The sequence below is a fragment of the Python bivittatus genome, unplaced genomic scaffold (genome assembly GCF_059951505.1).
Source record: "Python bivittatus isolate LINGU-HERP-01145 unplaced genomic scaffold, Pbiv_v1 ctg000080_np1212, whole genome shotgun sequence".
Lineage (NCBI taxonomy): Eukaryota > Metazoa > Chordata > Lepidosauria > Squamata > Pythonidae > Python > Python bivittatus.
The window spans coordinates 57,495,283-57,519,606 of record NW_028277035.1 but is presented as its reverse complement, the minus strand read 5'-3'; the positions used below and the strand labels follow the sequence as shown (position 1 = coordinate 57,519,606).

General features: G+C 41.8%; 1 long non-coding RNA gene across 2 annotated transcripts; it reads right to left on the bottom strand.

The window, feature by feature from the left end:
* Positions 1 to 8,392: 8,392 nt before the first annotated feature.
* Positions 8,393 to 22,374, bottom strand: LOC148216718 (uncharacterized). 2 transcript variants are annotated; one of them, XR_015795075.1, is made up of 3 exons: positions 22,197 to 22,374; positions 18,278 to 18,408; positions 8,393 to 8,492 (listed from the first exon to the last, which is right to left on the bottom strand). It is a non-coding gene; the product is annotated as an uncharacterized LOC148216718 (long non-coding RNA). The 2 variants fall into 2 exon arrangements; XR_015795074.1 differs by lacking the exon at positions 8,393 to 8,492 and adding an exon at positions 11,421 to 11,810.
* Between the last annotated feature and the right edge of the window lie 1,950 nt (positions 22,375 to 24,324).

Below are 24,324 nucleotides of genomic sequence, written 5' to 3'. Positions count from 1 at the left end.
GAATCTAAGTGAACCTGGATTCTATATTTAGGGGAGGGGGAATGTTCTCATAATTAAAAGGTGAAGAAGATATTGCTGATTGCTTGTAAATGGAAGAGATTTTTTGTCTGTATCCATACAAAGCAGTAGACATCACTCTCGCGCTCTGTGTGATAGAATTAATGGCTAATGGCAGCAACGGAATCATAAACTAAGTTTATGCATTACGCAAAGCCTGAAACCAAAGAAACCACACTGTTCTGCATCTTAGTCTGTATGAACTCAGTCATAATATGAGTTGAAGTGCGATTTAATCAAGTTTGGCCAACAATTCAATTCACTTCAACTGATGGAATATAGGAAGCTGCCTTACACCATGCCAGCCCATTGCTCTATTTCAGTATTATTTACCTGGCAAGGGTTCTCCAGGGATTTAGTATAATCTGACAATGCAGATTTAAGAACATTTTGCATGCATCTCTGAGTGACTGCCATCCTTTACAATTTTTGGTTCACGTGATTATATACAGTGATTATATCCAATGAGGATTATATACAGTGATTATATCCAACAAAGATTACTACGAGAGGCTACCTGCAATGATAGATTACAGCATCTCTTACACACACACGCGTGCATGCACATAACATTTTCTTGCTTTTGTGTTTTTCTTTTCAGGTCTTTCAGTTGACAGCCTTTTATTACAATTATAATTAACTTGGAATTGCACATTGCTGTTGAAAGAGATAATTTAAATCAGATCAATCTGATTTAATTTACAATCTGTAAAGAGACTTTTGTGTCTCTTTTCTGCTAAGAGGTTAGAACAGATTAACTGGAGAAAGGAATTTTGAGCTGTCCTTAACTTATCATTCCTTTTCACACCCGAGGCTGGTATATGCTAGACATCTGATGTCCAGAACTGTATCTTTTCTCTGCTCTGAAGCTTACTGATTAGCCCTGGGCAATCTGCAGCTGCTTCAGAGTGGCTGTGAGGCTAAAACACTGTTCCAAATGCCTTAAAGGGGGAGGAAAGATCCTGTGTAGGAGAGCCTCATATATATAAGTAAGAAATAAACATCAACGATGGGATTGCTGCGTGTATGTGAATTGCATACTCTTACACTCTCCAAGAAAATAGCTTACAGATAGAGTAGCAGTGAATCATTATTATTTTAGAATAATAATCTCTTCCACAATCGAAAAGAGGCAAAAAGGAAAAAGAGAGAGTGGGAAAATATGAGTAAATGCTGATGCATATACTGATGGTTATGGCTGGGAATTGAAAATCGGGTGGAAAAGTCAAAGGCTAGTATGAGAAATATACTTTAATGGCAAAACACATGATACAACTGATACTTGAGTGTAGTTAAGTTGGGAAATATGTTAGAAGTTCAATTTGGATAGAGTTTAAATTAGTTGGAAAAATCTATTCCAAGTGAAAAGTATGCATTATGTTACTTATCAGATGCGTATGCGGTCCTGTTTATCTTACAATGTTTGCCAATAAGCTCGAAAACCTTTTGGATATCTTAGCAAGTGTCTGTGTGTGTGTGTGTGTGTGTGTGTGTGTGTGTATGTATTTTATTTAATTTAAGTATTTATATGGCTGCCCATCTTACACAGTACAGCCCTGGGTGGCTAACAACAGTCAAACCTATATATATAAATAAAATCCCTCTCACCCTATGGGTGGTACGTGTCTTCCTCACTCTTGGGTCCTCTACCAGAGGCCTGGGAGTTTGAGGGCTCTGCGCAGTGTCTTCACTGTTCCCAGCACTGCACTCTTCTGCACAGAGAGCCCTGATGTTGTTCCTGGGATCTGTTGGAGCCACTCGCCCAGCTTAGGAGTCACAGCCCCAAGTGCTCCTACCACCACCGGGACCACTTTGGCTTTTACTTTCCACATCCTCTCTAGTTCCTCCTTCTTGCCCTGGTACTTCTCCAGCTTCTCATACTTCTGATATTGCTGTCACTTGACACCATTACATCTAGCACCACCAGCTGTATATGAAATATAAACAACCTTCTTCATTTCATCTTTTAAGAACCCTCAAAAGTGAGCCTATTTTTCTTACTGGAAGTCATATACCCAATATAGATACATGTACAACCATTCATTGAATGGTCTTATTTAAGGTAAGTTACAAAATTTGATACTCAGCATTTAAATACTGGTAGTCCTTGCTTAATGAGCCTAATTTGGGTCAGCAACTCCATTGCTAAGTGAAGCAGTCATTAAGCAAAACATCACATGACCACCCCACTTAGCGATGGCAGTTCCAGCAGTCCCTATTGCAGTCATTAAGAGAATCGCCCATGGTCTTTAAGCGAGACATCATGTGACTACAACTTGCAACCTCCTGCCAGCTTCCCCATTGACTTTGCTTGCCAGAAGCCAGCTGGGAAGGTTGCAAATGACGATCACATGACCGCGGGATACTGTGACCATTGTAACAAGCACCTGAATTGCTATCATGTGACTGTCGGGACACTGCAACGGTCATAAGTGTGAGGACCAGTCATAAGTCACTTTTTTCAGTTGTAACTTCAAAGAGTCACTAAACGAATGGTTGTTAAACAAGGACTACCTGTATTAAGTATTGGCACTGGAGTAATGTAAACCAGTGATGCTAAAGCCTTTCTTATTTAAGAAAGGGGAGAAGGTATAGCACAGTCCGACTTGCAAGATTTTGTTGTTTTAGCCACTCTCAATAAAAATACTTTTAGCCTTCCTACAGAGTTGATTTCCTGGTCTGATTACCTGGTGGGGATGACATTCCAAATTTGATTGTGCCATACCTCCTCCTTTCTGTGTGAATTAGGGAGGTGTCTGTCTGAGCCTCTTCTACAAATTTTCTGTCTGTTGTGGACTCATGATACGTTTTGCCCTTCGTTGCTTTGGTGACAAATCTTGCATATCTCTGTCAAGGTCATCTTCCTTACTCTACATCTGCTCTGTCCTCTGACTTCTACTCATGGTTCTCTCTCTTTGCCTTCTCCTCTCTCCTCTCCTCTCCTCTCCTCTCCATAATTTCCATTACAACCAAGTGGGTTGGCTTGCCCATGTATGGGGACAGGGCCTGGAGAAGGAAAGTCATATGAATTCCTGTTGCTGTATAGCCTTCCTTCCACATGTATCCTAATTTCACTCTTGAAGAACCCCAAAGGAGTGAGCCTGTTTTTCCCACTGGAAGTTAGGTACCTTAGTTTTACCCTTTAAATTCCCATCCCTCACAAAAAACAAACAAACAAAAAAAACTATTACTTTTTACTGTCAACTTGTTAAAGTTTTGGGATAAAATGTTTCTGTGAGGAAATCTGTACTAGCAATTGTGAGTGCAGGAGATCATACATAGATCAGAGTTCTTCTGGGAACTATAAATCTCACTGTAGTGCAGGATTGTGTGACCTCAGACAATCAAGCTTCCTTCAGAAATCAATGTTCTATGCAGACAAATCAAGATCTAGGAATCAAAGCTGATATAGTCCAGAAGTCAGTCCGAAGCAGCACACATTCAGGAAGTCAGATCTAAGGTTAGGAAGCTAACTGCCAACAGAAGCCTGACTCCCAAGCCCTTATCTTATAGCACTGACCAGGCATGCCAATTTTCCTGAGTCATGTCTCTTTCTTTTGAGAACCTTCAGTGAATATCTTTGTTCTACTCATCTGATCTTTCTGCATGTGTGAGGAATGAGGCACTAGATCAGATGTCAGCCCTTTGAGCTAGACCAGACTAGGAAAACAAAGTACTTTTATTATAAGGTTACAATAACAGAATCTTGAAAGTCTGAAAATGCTTCCCCTCTCCCTCTCTTTATCTTCTTGAGAACTAGGGAGGGTCATGTCTGAGATCCTCTTTCTCAAATTACATTTCTGCCCCAGACTCACATTTCTTTTATCTGACTGTTGTCTTGGTTGTGGCTCTTCTTCCTGTCATGGACTCAGTCTGAAGAAGGAGCACATTGAGGAGAACTATGTTTGTTGCAACAATCGTTGGGTCCCTGCTTTACAAGAAAAAGGAATCCTGAACAATGGGAAAGTAAAGGTTTTTATAGAAGTTAAGGGCTATAAGGTGGGAAATCCTAGGAAACTGATTTGCTAGCCAGTCTGGGAAAGTTAGGCAGGTTCTTCTCAGTGTACCTGGAGTTAGTTCTATGGTTAGGCCAAAAGGGCTTTCAGGAGGTCAGCAGAGCTGGGGAAGACCATTCCAAGATGGAATGTTGAGGTCATCAACTGATAGAGGATGGAAGGTTGGGGTTTCTCTAGGTTGCAATTCTCTTGTTAGGGCTGCCTTTGGGCTGTACTGTGAGCTGGTGAGGAGGCTTCTATCCTTTGGTTTAGATGGGATTGCAGGGAGGAGGGCTTTGTCTGGGGCGGGGGGTGTCAATTTAGGTCTGATGGGAATAGGCAAAAAGATGAACTGGGTTTTGACCCTGGTCAATCTAAAAGATGGCGGGGGGGGGGGAGAGAAGGGTGCAGTCTTTTTTGTTGTTGTTGTTGTTAGATCTATTTTCTCCACTACACTCCTTTTCCTCAAGATTATTGCTTCTGCCCATTACATCAGGTGACTAAGTCTGCTGCTATGCTCCTACAAGAGATGGCTGATTACTTGACTGCTCCAAAGGTCCTCTTTCTGAGCTTCATCTGCAGATATTCAAGAGCCCACTAGCTCCTGAGTTGTCAGATCAGTACAGGTAGTTTTCATTTAGTGACCACAGTTGCAACCAGCAACTTGGTGGTTAAACGAAGTACTTGCTAAGTGAAACATCACAATTTTATGATCTTACTTCAGCTTTCCTCTACTTTATAGATCTGCAAAGGTCATAAATGTGAGGACTGGTCACAAAGCTACTTTTTCATCATTGTTGTGATGATTTATGACATTACTTCAACTTTCCTCTACTTTACAAACCTGTAAAGGTCATAAATGTGAGGACTGGTCACAAAGTTACTTTTTCATCACCATCATAACTGTGAGTGGTCGCTAAACGAGGACTACCTATCAAGCCTGCTCCTCCAATTCACAAATTGACTCATCAGACAGGCCCATAACTGGAAGATATGGAGATAACCTGTTAACATATATATTTATTAATAAATCCACATGCACACATACTCACTCATTAAAGTTGAAGCTGAAAGTTGTAGACTTTGATAAGTTTAAATATCTATGTCCTCACTCAAAATGTAATCTGATTGTGGAATCCAGCGTTGTTTTCCAGGGTCTAGATGTTAACATATAATGAAATAACACAGCATGTGTAATTGAAAAGATGCTTTATCATAATTAGTGGCATCAGTAGTACTTTGGATCAGCAGTCTTGCTCACAAAGGAAATTAAATTATTTTTCTATTCTTAGCTTTCCTTCTTCCTACTCATCAGCCTCCCCTGTAAGCTATACAGAGAAATAAAAAATACAGTGAATATCATATGTGTGTGAAACATTTATTTTAATGTGCTGTTACAGTTAATCCCAACATAGGCCATGCTGAATATTGTTTGGGGTTCCTCTCAGATAGTTATCCAGTTAATAATCAACATTATATATAGATGTGTGTGTGTGTGTGTGTGTGTAATCTGTAAAAAAGTCTGTTGATTATTCTTGGAGCTTTCACCTAAGTTGCAGTTCTGCATATCAGGACTGAGCAACATTCATGTGACTAAGAACTGCTCTGTCTCTCAGGGTGTGTGTGTGTGCCCCTTGACTGCTAAAATCTATAGGCATGTGGCAATGATGCAGTGACATTATCAAAAGGTGCGGAAGACCACATGTTCCCCCCTTTAAGAAGTGTTTGGGGAAAATAGTAAAATAGATATACTAAGCCATTTAGAGGTATAATGCACCTATTTTACTTGTTTCATAGAGTAGAAACTAACATTCCAGGGGATGAGAAGCAGGACTGAGAGGCAAATGCAGCCATGGGTGTGGAACATCTACTCTTGCTGCACTCTACGGTTGGTTTCTTCCTGGCCTTGGGGGCTCCGTTATTTGCAAGTTCAAGGGAAGAATACCCATGTGTATACAATTATTCACACTCATCTATTCTCACATATCTTTATGAACATGCCACCTCCCCCAGGCATAGCTCTACTGTACCCTTAAACTGCTCCTCTCCTGTGTTTATGCCGGCTTAACTTCAAGCCAGATTTAAGAACGCCCTTGTCTGGACTGAGAGACTTTGGCAACAGCTTGCAAGGAATTCAGTCTGACTGCAGGCCAATTTAGCCTCCCATTGGACAATCCTCTGCTGCTGAGTCCTCCCACTTTTCCTTTCCAGGAAAGCAATTACCAGTTGCTTTCCTTCCTGTGGGTGGGTCTTACTTGGGGTGTGTGTTTGTGTGTGTGGGTGTGTACTTTATGTGTGTGTCTGTATATATACACACATATCTATATATACACATATGTGCATATACGTGTGTATGTATACATTTATATACTGTATATACACAGAGAGACATGCACACATACATACCTCCAAAGTTAAATGTATGTATGTATGTGTGTGTGTGGATATATACATACACACACACACACACACACACACAAAATGGATGCATCAAAATGCACATACATGTAGGAGCAATGACCAGCTTTAAATTAAATCCCCTTTCTTGTTCTCTGATGTCTTATAGAGTTACTTTTCCTTGTAATACTACAATAGTGCAGTACTTATATTATATTTCCCTTGTGAATAGAAATTTACTAATTTGAAACCAAAAGGAAAATGTTTTAATTACTATTTTTATTTCTCCGAATTACTACTTCTCCCTGAGCTTTTTTTCTTTTTAATCAGTCCAGCAGTTGTTTCTTAATTTCTCTAATTATTTGAGGCAAAAGGATTTCAGAGGATTGAAACCCTTTACCTCAAGTGACTGGAAAATGATACATCACTGGACTTATTTTAAAAAAGCCCAGGGACAAGGGTAGCTCCAGGAAAGAAAAAATAGTAATGAAAGAATCAACATTTCTGTCTGGTTTGAACCAGCTACCTTTTATTTACGAAGCAAGTGATAAGCCACTGTGTTATTAAAAGATAGCCTAGAAATGAGTTTTCAAACTTTTTTAGGGCACAGAACCTGTGAAAAAAAGTATTTTTAAAAAAAATTCCCAAAACTCCTGATCCACAAAAATGGTTGCTATGGGTGTTTGTTTGTTTGTTTGTTTGTTTTTGCAAGAGAACGAGCTCTGCCCTTTCCACTATGGATGCTCCTAGCTGTGTTCAAGTACACTTTTCTTTTTTTTTTTTTTGCATGTAGTCTCTAATGGAACCTCATTAAGTTCTCATGGAGCCCTAGGATTTCCCAGAATACAGTCTGAAAAACACTGGCCTGGAAGATATTAGAGAATGTGGAAGTTATTGACTCAGTTGAGGAAACATTCCTGTCTCTGCAAAGTAGCCAACAAACTGCTGCAATTAGCATGTAACAAAGTAAAATGCAACAACCAAAATGGACTTGAACATTCAAGTGGCATTAGCATCTGATGTCCCACTGGTAGGGACCGGGAAAACTAACAGTTACTTGTCTGAGAGAGAAAGGGGTTAGTTTTCTGTGGGAATGCTCTTTTTGAGGCCACGGGACACTTAGGACTGCACAGGGGGCACCATGTTGTAAACACCTGGAAGAAAATCCCATTGAACTCATTGGGGCTCATCCCTGAAATGCTATGTGTAAGATTGCCACACAGTGTTCATCCAGTGCATAAGTATCAACAACCTAACCTGTGATAGATATTTTTCCCCCTTTTGAAATTGAAAACCCTTAATATTTGGCCGAATTTGGTTCTTTAGGGGGATTGAGCTGTTCAGAACTGAATACAGTACGTCACTTGATTTTCTTCCTATTAACTATGGATGTAATCCTTTTAATAGTTATTTCATATATTCCTCTATGCCTTGTTTGCTAGATGGGTAAGATATACAACTAAAATTCTTATGAACTGCCTTGGAAGTACGTTTCACTAAACTCAGTCTATGAAATCTACATGTCAAACAATGGGGAATGAACAGGTAGCAAAGGGAATCATTCAAAATGACCGTGGAGTTATAGTTCATTGGCTTTTGAATATGCTGTTCAAAATAACACAAAGAAGCAGGAAATCTCAAATAATCAAAACAAAGTTCCTAACAACTGTGTACCATGTTAAGATTTTGTTATCTGCTCATCAAACGCTTTAAGAGTTGCTACATGTGACTTCCAAACAAAGAAGAAGAAAAAGCCACAACGGTAGGGCTAATTCGACACTGGCGTTGGTTGTGGCTTGTCTGTTGCTATTAGAGCTCCATGTAGGGCACCCAACTGGTGTGCTTATTTTCAAGATCGGATGTGCATATGTTGAATTGGACTGAATAAATAAAAGGTTCGTACTCCACAATGCAAAGCCATTCAGACTCTAATTGCAGCAGTTTTATGAATCTTTGTAGTTTTAGTGCATCCTACAGATAGTTCTCATATTTAAGCTTTAGTTTTTTTCCTCCTCTGTGGTTAATTCACTGAATCACAAAAACCTAGAAGAGAAAAAAGATCTGATTAAATGCAACTAAAATCACAATCTTCTAGTTCCAAATGGTTTCATCTTAAAAATGCTATAGCTACAGGCTATGTCTTTTATAAATTGTACAGAGTTCACTGTCATATTACAAAGGGGACAGAAACACAGCGTTACACACAGCCATATTCAGGTCTTTTGACAAACATTCACTCTGCACAACAGGCCACATACCACCCACTACTTTTCTACCAGCAATTGCACATCTTAAACCTCCATCCATTTTCCCAACTTCGATAAATGTTCTACCAAGGTAGCTTATGCTGTGCTCTTCTTGCTATTTAAAGGAAGAAGAAAGTTTACTGTATCTGTGGGTTTTTTTAAAACATTAATTAAAAGGCTATGCACCTCAGTTGTGAAGTAGTTTGAAAGTCTGGAAATGCTTCACTGTTCCAACAGTGCATATCACTGGAACATGCCCTCAAATGCCCTCACACAAGTCTTCAGTGCATGGGAGTTACACCAACTACACCCTTTTCAGTCAGGTTTTGGGCCTGGTTATAGCACTGAGATAGCATCGATCATGCTTGTCAATGACCTGTAGAGGGTTCAGGATGGGAATGTGGATCCATCCTGACCCTCCTTGATTTCTCAATGGCTTTTGATATCATCGATCATGGTATAATTCTGGGCTGGTGTCCTGTGTCTGACTGCCTAATTTGTATCTTAGTTTCTTCCCTTTCCCCCTTCTCAGAATTTCCCCCTTGGAGAGGGGAGAGATCGCTTAAACAAGCGATCTCTTCCTGAACTGCTTTTCTTGGTAGAGCAGCACTTCTCTAAAAAGCGCTCACAAGTTAATTAGCACCCTTGGCCGGCTTGCACTGCTATCTGAAATTGGCAAAGGCCTTATTCAGTTTCATCCTAAAGACTTTCTTGTAGGATTGCAGCCCTCAGCACGCTAAGCAAACAGCCAGCGCCAAGGCATTCCTTTCAATGGGTATTCCCCATTGTGTGCTTGCTTACTCTCTTGTAATCTTTTCCTCTTTAATGAATGTAAATACAGACATTAATTTCCCCCTGCTAATCGCCCCAGAACAAAAGGTGAGAATTCCAAGGGGTGGGAGAGTAGGGAAAAGGGCCTATAAGATTTACCCCTTTTCCCCAGCTTCCCTGTGAGTTGAGTTTCGGAATGTAACCTTCCCCATGCCATTAGGGCTCACCCAGCTGTTTTGGGGTCCTACTGATGCTGTAAATATTCAGGGGTGATTTCTTAATAAATCTTTTTCAAGATTTATTGATGTCCTGCTTTCTCCCTTAGTGTTCTTGTTCTTCGGTTTCAGTCCTGCAAATTCTAAATTAAGTGTTGACGCGCAGATCCACGGAAACAGCTGGCTCAGGAGGTTGGGTGTGGGAAGCACCATGTTATGGTGGTTCTCTTTTCTCCAAGGCCAATTTCTATCAATGTGGTGGGGGGAGGGGGAGAAATCAAGCCTGAGGCCCCTGCTTTGTGGAGTGCCTAAGAGCTCTACCCTTTCCCCACTCCTATTTCACATCTACATGAAGCTGCTGGGCAAGGTCATCCATCGGCATGGGTGCAGTATCATCGGTAGGCTGATAATATCCAGTTGTACCTCTCCTCCCTGGGCTGACCAAGCAATGCTGTCAAAGTAATGCTGTCAAAGTCCTTCCCCAGTGCCTGGAGGCTGTGGGGATCTGGATGGGGACAAACAGGCCTTGGCTCAACTCTGGCAAGACTGAATGGCTGTGGGTTTTAAGGCTCCCTAACTCTGGGGATTTTTCATCTTTAACTCTGCATGGAGGTGTACTTCCCCAGTTAGAGTTGGTGCACAATTTGAGCATACTCCCAGAGTCTGCTCCTGCTCAAAGAGCAGGCAGCAGCTGCGGCCAGGGGGCTTTTGCACAGGTTCATCTTGTGCACCAATTGTGCCCGTTCCAGGACCAGGAGGACTTGCTCACATGACTCATGTCTCAGTCACACCCCACCCACCCCTGGTTTGGATTACTGTAATGTGATTTACATAGAGCTGAGCTTAAAGAGCACTCAGAAGCTGCAACTGGTCCAGAATGCAGCGGGGTGGGCAGTTTTGGGCATTTATCATTATACCCATGTAACACCACTGCACCATGACCTGCACCAGCTTCCAGTAGACTTCTAGGTACAATTCAAAGTGCTGCACCATGGCATATGGCCAGGCTACTTGTGGAACCACCTTTCTCCCACTGTTTCTGTTCACCCCACCAGATCTAGTAGAGAGGGCATGCTCCAGGTCCCTTGTATTAAACAATGCCATCTTTTTGGACCTCAGAGTCATGCCTTCTCAGTGGCAGCGTCTACCCTGTGGAACATCATGTCCCCAGAGATTTGGATTGTTCCAACCTTTTGCAAGGCGTTGAAAACCTGTTTCCCCAAACATTTTGGTCAAGTGGGTAGATGAGCTCTGCTGTTATTGATGTGGGGTTTTTGGTAAATTTTCTATGTTTTAATCTTTGTAAGCTGCTCAGAGTACTTGTGTGAAATAAATAAATAAATCATTGAAATGAAATGAAATGAAATGAAATGAGTCTTCTGCAGTCCCATACTTCCTACTAGCTGGGTAGTCAATTTCATGGGCCAGGTGATGGGGCCAAAAGCATGTACACACCTACAATTTTTCCATGTCTATATCTGTGTGTGAATACAACACCTTTGCACATCTACCAAATGTTGCGCTAGAATAGCTGTTTTGTATATCAGTGGTAACTCATGTGACATTTTGACTTCCTGCCACTTGGAAAGAATGTATGCAGGTATATACTTTCTCTAACTTCTTGCAAAGCATTTTTATTTCCAAAAATAAATCTACCAAAATCACACACTGTTTGACAAGCTTAGTGGAAACTTTGATGCATATCTTTCAACCCTGCAAAGCTGGCAAACTCAGGAAAAAAGAACCAGTTGGATTTTTTAAAAGTTCTGTATTGCTAGTAGGGTAATAGAATACCAAAGGCCTACCAAAATAATTCTTCCACACAATTTATATCTAGTGTAATTAAGGTGGGGTTACTCCAAGTTTCTTTTTCATGCGTCTCCCCTCTCCTCGATCTTCAAATCTCTTCACTAACTGCCCTATTTCCTCCCTTAATTTCTGGCTGTCTCCTTTGTTTTCTCAAGGTCTGTTAGGCATTCCATCACAATGTCTCAGAAATGGAGAGCAAATGTTATCATATGTTTTCAAACAGCATCTCTGTCCTAATGGATCTGTCTTCACTGGAAGGATGTACATGAAGAGTCAATGGACAGAAGTGTTTCTTCACACGGCATAATCTAGATAACGTCCTAAAATATAGAGAAATATCACTGAAGACAAGTCTAGGACAAGCTGTTTTAGTTATGACTGCCCCCCCCCCCAAGAATGTCTATAAAGGAAATTGCTATAGTTGCTTATCATCGCCTAGAATGAGGTTCCCCCGGAGATCTGGGTGGTTCCCACTCTACTGGTTTTTTGGAAGGCCTTGAAGATCTGGTTCTTCATCCAGGACTTTGGATAGGGTGGTTGAAGCCCCTTGAGTCATGTGGGTATGTCTCTTCTTGTTGCCTGGTTTAACCATCTTTTGTTCCTTTTGTCTTTACTGTTGTATTGTTTTATTGTTATTTTTCTGTGTTTTTACTTTGTGAACTGTGGAATCCTTGGGGTTCTCTGAACTTGGTTGTTTTCTTGCAAATGTTTCATTACCCAGCTAGATAACATTTTCAGTGCTAGAAGGGAGTGGGGTTTGCTCTCTATTTACTGTATATATAGTAGTTTGCCTTGTCAGTGTTGGTGGGAGTTGGGCAGTGTACAAATTTAATAAATCAATCAAACTAACAATAGGGCAGCCTTCCCAACCTGGTGCCGTCCAGAAAAGTTGGACTACAACTCCTAACAACCCCAGTCATCATGGACATTTAGAACCTTAATAAAAGAGTCCCATCAATTTTGCACAATGTCCTGGTTTCTCTGGGAATACCAGCAGGCATAAGATACTTTACGGCCTGAAACAAAGGAGAAGTTGGCACTGCCATCTCCTTATTCCATCTACAGGAATAATCTGGATTGGCAATGGAATCTTATTTTAGCTTCTGTATCTTCAAAGTGTGTGGCATGCCCAGCTACATCTCCCATCCACTTGGCAGCATTGCCCTGAATCTTTGCCTCACGCAGCTGACTTACTCACCGAACAGGTCCCAGTTGGCTGGTGGTAGAGGGAGAATATTGGATTAGACAGAATAATGTAGCAAAGCAAATTTTACAACTCTACCACCTCCTAGCTTTAGCCAGAATCAATGTTGATGCAATGCTGGAAAATAATTTTCTTGGCTTGATTTGGTTAATGTGATTGATTGTAGGCATATATGCCTGTGAAACTGTGTGAAGTGGAAACAATGTCTTTGTAATTTTGGAGGAAAAATAAGCATGTGAAATGTGGATGGGTCATAGAATTCAATTAAATAGAAAGATGGAGAATGGCCAGACTCTACCGTGGGCTGATCACTAGAGTACTACTCTCATCAAGTTTTAAAGAAGAAACACTGTAGTGTGACAGGATTGAAACACTTACAATAGCTGGGATCATGCTTTGTGGTATGTCATGGTTCGCTTAATAAGCTATAGCAATTTAGTTCATGGTTCAATGCTCGCTTCACACCGCACTAAAAACAATTAAATGATAGGGGTCTGATGCAAGGCATGATGTCATTGCACAGATGACCCTAATTTTGTCATTTGCATCAGTCATGTGATGCACCTGATAAAAAAGACAGAATTTGCATCCTCTGCACAGTGACACCATTTTAAGTATGTGACATCCCTCGGCCCTCATAGATGGGCATGAAATCATATTCTGGCTTAACATAATGTGGGAACTTTGCAACTGCTTTCAGTGGTAGATATGACCATTCAGAATCACTTCCTAACTTAGCATGCTGAAACCAAGGCTGGGCTCACACATGGTTTAGCAACTTGTGTTATCCTACCCAATTATGGTTCATTCAATAAACTGTAGTTAAGCAAAGCAAGGCTAAGCATGTTGTGTGAACAGACCCCAAGGCTCAGAACTGATCTGGATGAGCTACAGTCATGAGTTTTATGTGTTGAGCTCACTTTGGACTGATTGTTCACAATCTCCTGGGGATGGTCTGTACAATTTCAGAAAGGTTTTGATGAGTGAGCTCCTAGAACAGTGTTTTTCAACCTCAGCCACTTGAAGATGTGTGGACTTCAACTCCCATGCTGCACGCTGGCTGGGGAATTCTGGGAGTTGAAGTCCACACATCTTCAAGTGGCCGGGTTAAGAAACACTGTCCTAGAAAGATTCTCACTGGATAGTACTGTGATTACATACAGATCACTATGCTTCATTTACATATATTAATATTAATAAGTCAGAGCCTAAGAGCGTGACCATTTCTCTATTAACTAAGAGTAATGGGAAGGAAACTTTTCAGACCAACACTTTACAGAAACTCTCTCTGCAAGATGCTTTGACTTTCCATCTTTGAAAAGTAATAGTAATCCTAGAGCTTAATAATAGAGAGATAGGGGCTGCTTTTATACCATTTCTGGTATACTTACATCTGGCGGGACCAAGGAGATGAGCCTTTTCTGCCATGGCACCTGCCCTGTGGAACATCATCCCCCCCAAGGTGAGATTGGCCCCTTCTCTGCCGTACTTCTGGAAATCACTCAAACGTTGGCTGTGTCAACAGGCCTGGGGATCTCAAGGGAACGGTGTTCGTATCCAATGCTCTTGCCTATTCTTTTTTAATAAGAACATCAGTGTTTTTAATGGTAGTGTGTTCTAATATTGCTATTTTATGGTTTTACTGTATGTCGCCCAGAGCTGCATTCTGTGAGATGGATGGCCATATAAATATGATTGCTAGATAAACAAATAATAAATAAATACTTATGAAAAGAGGGTGGCAATTAGAAGTTATCACCTGCTTTATTAAAACCATTGTCAAGAAGCCCCTATTCTGAAAGTTCCCCCAGATCTTAGCATTGCCACCAGTTGCAGGAAGAAGGGCAAAGACTGTCTTTGGCAGTACTGTGGAAGTGGTTTGCCACTTCTAGGAGTTGTTTTTTTTCCCCAACTCCTACCTACCACGTAGCACTAGTACTTATTCACCCAGTCCAGCCCTGCTTCGCTTCTAGGGATCAGCCATGGTTGGCTAAGTGCCAAAATGTGGAGAGTTATAGACCCAGCACAGCTGAAGGGCAAAGTAGGTGTTTTACATGCCCTTCTGCATTCTAGTTTCTTAGGCTATTCTTCCACCCTGGCAGCACCCTTTTCACAGGAGACTTTCTGCAGGCAGAATGGAAAACATCACCCAAACCCAAAGATCGTCTTGTTCGAAGAGGGGCATCTCAGCTACTGAATCCCCTCCCCTGCTTGCCACAGGGAATCCAATTAAAGCATCCACCTCAGATGGCCGGCCAACCTCTGCTTAAGGGCATCCAAAGACAGGGAGTTCCCAAGCTCTCTAGACAACTGGTTCCGCTATTGATTTTTTTTATTCACAGCCCTCTGGACGCTGCCTTCCTGTCACTGACATCCATTGTTCCATGTTCTGCACTATATAGTGGCCTACACTTTCAGGCCACAAAGGTCACTTTGTCAGATGCATGAAGCTGGAGGCGGGGAAGCCTTTTTTCCCACTGAAGGACAGATTCTTTTGAGGCATTTATGCAAGGCCAGAGTTAAACAAGGGTTGGGTTACCTTTTCTCATCTTTCTACTACCCCCTTTCCTCTCCCTCTTCTCCTTTTTTACTCCACTGTGCAGGCAACAGGAAAGCTGATGCCAATTGGGTGCACACAGAGAATTTTTGAAATTAGACTCCAGGGCCATAGCTCGCTTGTCCCTGCAGAAGTTCTCACCAAAGTGGGTGAATTTCTAAGCTCAAAGTTCAGCTAAGAATACAGCAGGCATTATTTGGCCATGTAAAATGCAAACAGATACAGACCTAATCAGAAGGTAAGGGATAACTTAGTTCAATTCTGTTCTACTTTTCTGCATGTTTGCTCAGGTGACCACTTCACAAGGACAAGCAAGCTTCAGTTTAGGAAAATAATCATTTAAGGTGCCACAAGAGCCTTGTTATTTAAAAAGATCCATCTTGTATCTAGGCTGGGCAACCTAGTCTCAGCTCAGAAGCGAAGTAGGTCAGGCCTGATTAGTTCTTGGATGGAAGACCAGGAAACTCCTGTAGGCTAGACTAGGAAATTATAAAAGAGGAAAGGAGGCAATGACAAAGCACTCCTGAATTAAATGCCAGGAAAATTGCCATGTGGTCACTAGAAAATGAGCTGGACTCAAGGGCATTTTCACCTTTTAGGGTCTAACTAGAATATATCCATACTTGTTACTAGCACTGTCTCTTTGATTAGAAAGAGGTGCCACGGGGGGGGGGGGTAAGTTCCACATTGCACAGTGCTTCAGGCCATGACTCAAGAAGAAGGTTCTTTCAATCCTTTCTGTTGTGTCTTCATCCTAATGAAAATTGTTCCTGCCTGCAACTATTTACTCAGTGGTTTTTTGTTTGTTGTTTTATTTTAACAATAAAATGGAAGCAAAGAAGATCTTTATAAGGAGGGGGTGGGGGTCAAGTGCAAAAATGCCACAAGGAAAGAGTTAACCTACTGCTTCCCTTGGCACAGTTCTTCTTCAACTCTCTGGTCCCCTGTACTTGCTTTTGCAAGCCATGAGACATGGATGTTCACAAGCAATTCAAAAGAATACTTTAATTGCAATCTAATTAAATGCATATTCCTTGTAAGACATTTTTTTAAAAAAGCAGAAGAGGAACCAATAAAGGATTTGCATGTGAAAATAAATAACTATCACATGATTTGCCTGAATTTATACAGTTGTATTTAGAATAAAGCTGAGTGTTTGGTTTGGTATTATAAATCACATTAAGAAAATTGATGGGTTTGTTTTCTAGGCATTATGATTTTATTATTTTTTTTTAGAAAAGTGGGAAATGTGATTTCCCCCCAAAACAATAATACAGAATATCTTAGAAAGTGTATAAGTTCCACATATCACAAATTCTGCCAATATTCTGCCATTAAAGATATTGTACCAGTCTCCGAGTTTTCTTTGATAGCTCACAGTCGCAAAGAATTGAGCACTAGAACTGGAAGATTGGACAGCTGGCTTATAGTCCCTAGTGTCATTACAGCATAATGGCTACAAAAATCAATTTATCCATTACAATGAAGATTGGTACCATAATGCAAAATAATGCATTTATTCAATAGAACTTGCCAATACAGTTGAAAAGACTTGCTAATTTTCCTGCACGGAGTGACTAAAATTAACCTCTGTCAGTAAAATTGTTCTTTTGATTCCTATGCATAGGATTTCTAAGGAAGATGTATAAACTAATTCTGCTCTCAGAACAAGCCTTTGGGAGACTTTTATTTTTTTAAAGAAACTACTTCAGCTAATTTGCTCCCTCCCCCTAAAACACCATTATTGTCTATAACTGCACTGACATACTAGCAAATGGGTCTGGCCTGTTTTTCTTAACAATAATTTTTGCTTGAATGATCTATTCTTGGAAAAGCATCAGTAGAAATATGTCAAGTACATCAGGAAATGCTGCAGGAGGCTTGGCTCTCATTTGCTGCAACTTTATTAATCTGTCATTGAATGACTTGCTAAATCAAGAGAAATGTCACTAATCCAAAATAATGTTTGAGCAAAGTGATGATATTGGGGAAAGGCATCCAAAGCCTCTGTAACTTTCTGCTGTTCCTATAATGAGACATGGAATCAGTTCACGCTTAGTTGAGTTACGCTCAGGAATGTTGCACAAAAATGTGCAAGAGTAGCTGCCAGGCCATGTTCTCACTGAAATGGTGGTGCGTGTGTGTGTGTGTGTGTGTGTGTGAAAGGAGGCAAGTGACAAAATATGCATCATGATGCAAATACCACAACTTCCACACTTGTATTGATGAGATCTAACTTTAACTTTTTAAAGCTTTTGTTTTTCAAGTATGTGTCTAAATTTGACTTTGACCCCAAAGGGCCTGTTTCTCCCTCTCTCATAATATAACGTCCATTCACAGCATAAATCCAGTTCCTGTGATTCTTCATGACAGTCAGGGCAATTCTGCACAGTAGCCTTAAGCTGCTTGTCTCCCGTGATGTTATTAGCTGGAAATAAAGCCATCTTAGGAAATAGCTGTCAAGATTTCAAGCTTTGGCAATCATGCTGGCTAGCTATTCTCTCTGGACAGTGGTTACCCCATGCTCCCAATTGGTGGGTTCCCCTGCTTTTTTACCCCTTCCACCTGTGCCAGGAAAACAAGCACCAACAGCTTGCCTTTCTGTAAGAGGCAGAAGGACACACCATTTCCATTTGTGTGAGCAAACTATATCTAGTCATGGACTTATACAGCTGGGACGGATTTTAGAGGCAGTCCCCTGCTCCACTGCTTGCTCTCAAGGAGAACATGACCTGTCCACTGATGGGCAGAGGGGGAAAAAACCCCATTTAATGTCATCACTCTTAAACTAGAAGAGAAAGCTGGCAAACTCTTGTCAGTTTCATCCCCAGCCCTTTCACTCAGAGCAAAGAGGGGCCTTCTCCCAGCAAGCCCTGTTAGGCCAACTTCAGCAAGCCAGAACTGTGAGTGGATCCTAATTCAGGAGAACTGGGAAGTGCATCCATGCTGGGAGAGAAGAGGGGAGGGGAATTGTTTTTTCTCCTTTTTTATTGTCAGAAATAAGTTTGGGGGGTTGCTGTACTCACCTGTGCAAGCACTTTTTCTCTCACATACACAGACATATGCGCATAGGATCATTTCTCCTTGTTCCCCTCTCATTGGCCGCCCCCACCTCTGGTCTCTCCACCATTTCTCTGCTTTTTGGACATTTCCAAATCTAAAAAGAAAGAAAAAAGAAAGGAAAAAAAGCAAGCTTCGGCATTTCAACTGCTTCCCAATGGAGTTAAAGCTTCCCAGCGGTTAAAAAATGAAAGACCAGGAGGTTCACTGGTTCTTCCATGGACTGATTAAGACAAAACCAGAAGGTTCCAGCAGCCCTGGACAAAATGGCCAGGGAGGAGGGTGACCAGAGGGGAGGGGGCGTGGCCTGCCTGCCCCAGCACACATGTGTCAATGGGAGTGGAGGTGTGGCCCACAACGAAAGGGGCACAACAGGCTGTTGGAAAATGCTGCTTTGGATGCAGAGCAAGAAAGACAGAGGTTACCTTTTTTAAAAATAAAAATCATGTCTCCCTGTGGGCTGATTTACATGCTTTACGGAACGGCATACTGCAGTCCCCACTGCTTTTATGTTACTCCCCTAACGTGCTGCCAAGTTTATCCCTGAAGTCTTATATAATGGGACTCTAAATTATCCATCTCTAAAGAATGAGCGCAATAGTTCTAAGTGTTGCATTTAACAATATAGAAGACCTGTGAAATCTTTATATGAGAAGTTATGAAACTTTATATTTGTACCAAAACCACACAGGCCATTTAAAGCCGAGTGCTTTCATATTATCCTTAGAGTAGAGATGCTTCCTGAAGTCAGTCCTGATACAGCTGGGGTCAGGGATGTGCTGGCTGCCCCCCATTAACTTTTTTTGGGGGGGTCTTAGCATCTTTTGTTTTTAAAAATAATTTGATATAAAGGAATCTTGAGACCATGGAGGGTGGTGACGCAATGTGGAGAGAGGGGCCTGGTTGCCTCTGCAGAGGCGAAGGGAGAAGAGAGGCCCTGCCTCTTTTGCTGCTCAGTCTTAGCCAAGGGGTGCTAGGGGGGGAATGCTGGAGGAAGACCTGAGAGAGGGAGAGTGCAGGTGCTGAACCGGGTAGCATTACTTGCTCTCATCTGGCCTTCAGAGAGGCCGCAGCAAAGAGTCAGCGAGAGAAATGGGATGCCTATAAAAACTCTCACACCTTCTTGATGTCGGTGACTAGACAGCCCCTATGAACGAGTTGGCATGATGACCATTATATGATCACGAAAATAAACTCCAGGTTACATGGGAAGATAAAAATGCCTTTACAGAGGAGAGGAGGAGGAACAGACCGGTGCTCAGAGTGCAGTTCTGCACCCACTTATTTGGAATGAGATTCAGTAGAGCTTAAGAGCTTATTCCCAGGTAAGTGGATATAAGATCTCAATGTAAGACTGAAGAGAAAGGTGAAGCTGGGCACATGCAAGGTCAGGGAGACTCCAGCATTTCAAGAAATAAAGGGGCAATTATAATATCAGAGAAAATAAAAATAAAAGGAAATAAGAAATGTAGCCATACAGGAAATCTGGTGGTTTGATGCTCAAATTAGGGAGTAAAGAAGGGAATGTTTGATTTCTTCTCCCAAATATGGTGGCAGAGCTCCTACAGAAGGTAAGACCAGGGTTGTGCGTGGGCTTTTTTACAACTGCTGTAAGCAGGTCACGATTTTCCATCATAATTCCACCATCCATTTCCTAGTTAATCACTGCCAAACTCATATTCCAAAGGCACTATCATTTTTTTCACCCTGACCCTCTATTTTCATGATATTCTTTCTTCTCTGTGAAGGAGCTGTTACTAATATTGCATGATTGGGTTTATTTCTTTTGCAGGAATTGGAAGAATTTCAAAGATGTGTCCCCTGCGGGTGGTGGAAAGAGAGGGGGGTAGGCTTACTTTCTCAAGCCTGCAAGGTGATCAAAAGGTTCTCACTGACAATGCCCCACGCATACAACTAGCAAGGCAAGGATCTTCTTAGGCTGGCATCCGCTGATGCTGCTTCATGGCTGCCTGGGCCATGCACCAAAAGCTGCTAGGTGGCAAGATCTATGAGTACAAAAGCCACATAAGCATCAGCAGGGCTTTAGGGGCAGTTTGCTTCTGTAAATCATTAGGTCTTCACGTTTCTAGTGTCTATTGTTACTCATTCTTCAGCACTTGTCCCTTTTCATGGAATATTTTAGTTATTTATTCAGATTTATTAGCCAGCCAACTCCAATGGACTCTGGCGGCATACAAAACTGGAAAATCCATAAAAACAGATAAGACATCAAACCAAACAGACAGCCCAGACTAAAATGATCTTATAAACAAGACAAATCAAATAAAACAGGCCCCCCAGAAATACAAGAATTCATTAATCCATTAACCTTAAGCCCGGGACCACAGCCAGGTTTTCAGAGCTTTCTGGATCCCTAGGAAAGACAGTGCATCTGGGGGGATGCTGTAACCAGAGGATGGGGACCACAACAGAGAAGGGATGCTTCTTCGGTCCCAAGATGACAACGGTTAATAGAGGGGACCTGGAGTGCACCCACTTTGCTGGAATGTACCAGTGGGCAGAAACAATTGGAGTCAAGTGGTCCCTCAGATATCCAGGCCCTATGCCATACAGGGCTTTACAGGTAATAACCAGCACCTTGAATTGCCCTCGGAAGCCAACTGGCAAGCCAGATAGCTCACGTAGCAGTGGGGACATATCAGCATACCAAAAGGTGCCTGTTCCTGTTTGTGCCTCTGCATTTTAAACTAGCTGTAGCTTCTGGGTGGTCTTCAGGAGCAGCCCCATGTAGAACACATTACAATAATCCAGTTGTGAGGTGACCAGGGCATGAATAAATGTCAAGGAAAGTGTGCAACTGGTGCACAAGATGAACCGGTGCAAAGGCCCTCCTGGCCACAGCTGCCACCTGCTCTTCAGGCAGGAGCTATGAATCCAGAAGGACCCCCCAAGTTGTGCACCAGTCTTGAATGGGGAAGTGCAGCCCCATCCAAGACCAATGATGGTAACATCCCCAACCCTGGGGGGTCAAACAGGCTCAGCCACTCAGTCTTGTCAGGATTAAACCAAAGTCTGTTCTGCCCCATCCAGACCCAAACAGCTTCTGGATCAGTACATTGATAGCTTCACCTGTGTAGTTGGGGGTCGAAATGTAGAGCTGTGTAAAATCAGTATACTGATGATACCGAACCCTGAACCAGTGGATCACCTCACCCAGTGGTTTCATGTAGATGTTAAACAGGAGAGAGGAGACTGTCAAACCCTGAGGCACCCCACACACAAGGGGCCACGGATGTGATCTCTCCCCTCTGTCAACACTGATTAGAACCAACCACAGAGGAAGTATATGAACCACTGGAGCACAATGCCTCCTACTCCTAACCCCCACAGCTGGTTCAGAAGGATACTGGTCCGGAAGAATACTGTGGTTGACAGTATTGAAAGCCACTGGGTGGATGCATCACCCCCAACCCACCACAGGTCATCAACAAGTGGGACCATTGCTGCCTCTGTGTTGTAACTTGGTCTGAAACCAGACTGAAATGGGTCCAGATAATCTGTTTCCTCCAAGATCCTCTGTAGATGTTGTCCAACTGCCTTTTACACAACCTGACCCCCAAAAAGAAGATTGGAAACTGGCCAATAAATATCCAACAGGGAAGGGTCCAGTGATAACTTCTTTAGGAGGGAGCATACCACTGCCTCTTTCAAGGCTGGAGGGACCACCCCCTCTCTCAAAGGGGCTGAAACCACTGCATGGACCCACCCTGTGGTCACCTCCCGGGCTGCCTTAATAACCAGGAGGGGCCAGGGTCTAATAATCACATGCCCAAACTAACAGACAGATCTTGTCCACTTCCTCAGGCATAATAGAATCAAACTCACTCCAGAAAATATCATAAGATTGTGCCCCAGGCTACTCACTTGGATTTGCCCAGTCAGAGTCCAACTCTGAGTGAATATGAGCAACTTTGTCTGCCAGATAGCATGAATATTCCTCAGCACAGCTGTGCAAATGATCCTGTGGCCTAGCCCACCCAATAGGGAGCGGGTCACCCTAGAGAGGGCTGCTGGGTGAGTATCGGCAGATGCAATAGCCATACAGATGTGTAACATTTTCCAATCATACATTCATTGGATAAGATGTATTGCATGATATATACTGTACAGAGGAGGCAGTAAGGTTAAACAAAATGGTTTAATAAATAACATGAAGGCTATTTAACAAGTTACTGCTTGCAGAATACTCATTTGCAGAGTAAAATTCCGTTCTGGGTCTGTTATTCACTGAAGTAGGCCCTAGTTCATTGTAGCTTATATTGCAATAAATCTATTGGTCTTTAAAGTGTCCCAAGACTCTGTACTTGCAGATGTTATTTTAGATTAACATGAACCTGTTGTAAAACAATCAGACTGAATGCTGTTTTTTTTCTATCGGTCTTTTGCTTTGCCCTCTTCATTTGTAGTTCATTGGTGTCTGTCTCTGAGATGTGGGGTCCACTGCAGAGCCAGCCTTGTACAAGGTATTCTATTCTATTCTGTTCTGTTCTGTTCTGTTCTGTTCTGTTCTGTTCTGTTCTGTTGATACACTTTGCTTTTTGTATTTGTTCTTTTTTACTTTCTTTGTGACTTTTTTGTACACTGCCGAGAGTCACATTGTCTTTGGGCAGCCATATAAATGCTTTAAATAAATAAATCCATTAGTGCAGAAAACACTAAATCAGCATCATCTTGTGTTGTCTTGTCCAGCGTTACTGACTTTCACAAAATAATGTCAGTATCAGAAGAGATTGTGTATTTGCCAGACATGTCCTAAATATTTCAGGGCTTCTGTTTTAGAGTTTATGGTTTATTGAAATCTGCACATCCCCCACCTCTGGTCTTTCTCCCTCTAGAGCACTTGAATCACTTGAACAACTGAAATCAATCAGATGTTGTCACTGTCCAACATAGACACATTTACCTGGATAGTAATCTTGGAGCAGACTGGATAATTAGTCATATAAAACATGAACCTAATGTAGCATGTAAGACAGATATCCTTGTATAGGATTATTTTGATCACTATGAGATGTGGTTTGTAATCCTGTCTCAGACTCACAAGATATTGTATCTATTTCAGGCATTGTATAGGAACATGGCAGGACTACTGCACAAAGTTATTCAGGAAAATCCGTGGAAGTCTCATGGGATAGAATGTGAAGGAATTTAGAGCTGACCTTGGGGAAGGTACAAAAGACACGGATTTGAAGAAGAGATTATATAGTTCTGAGATAGAGGAAGGTGGGAGAAAGAAACTCAAAATAACCCTGCCCTGAATTTGTTTAGTTGTGGCAGAGAGAAATGTGGATAGGCTTTCAATATTCTGTTAGTGTACCTTATTACAATAAACGGTATTCCTGGAATCCTTGCTGTGCCTGTTTCTTGAACTGGCCTATCTTGAAGGGCTGGCACATCTTGTCTTCCATTGCAATGGAATCATGCATGGATTATTACAACTTCCATGCAAAAGGCTAGATCCAAAGTGTATACTGTATTACCAAATTCATAAAAGCCAGATATAATCTCATGCTATAGGAGATTTGCTATAGGAATCAGAAACATTTGTGGTCCACCAGACAAGATAGACTTTTATCTAAGTCCTTAAAGATTAAAAACCTTACATTTCTCAGAATCACAGTGGGAACTACCTCTACCATCTTGGGTAGAAAGATTATTAGGATAAGTGGTACATAAAAGATCCCAACCATGTTTCTATTCTTCAGCTCCCAACATTAACTATGAAAGGGACTATCTGATCAGGAAGTCAGAATCTTTATGAAGTACAGTAGAGGTAGGCCCAAAGTGGCCCAAAAGCTGCATTTAATCCCTTCCCCACGTACCCCTTTTTCAGAGCCTACTCAGATCCCCCTAACCACTTTAACAAACTTTGGCAGTGAATTGCCAAATATCACTGGCATGATTTCCTGCCTTGCAGTATATGTCCCAAGATAGGCTTAATATATCAAATAACAGCTAACCTCCACAAGATGATGATGATGGTGATGATGAT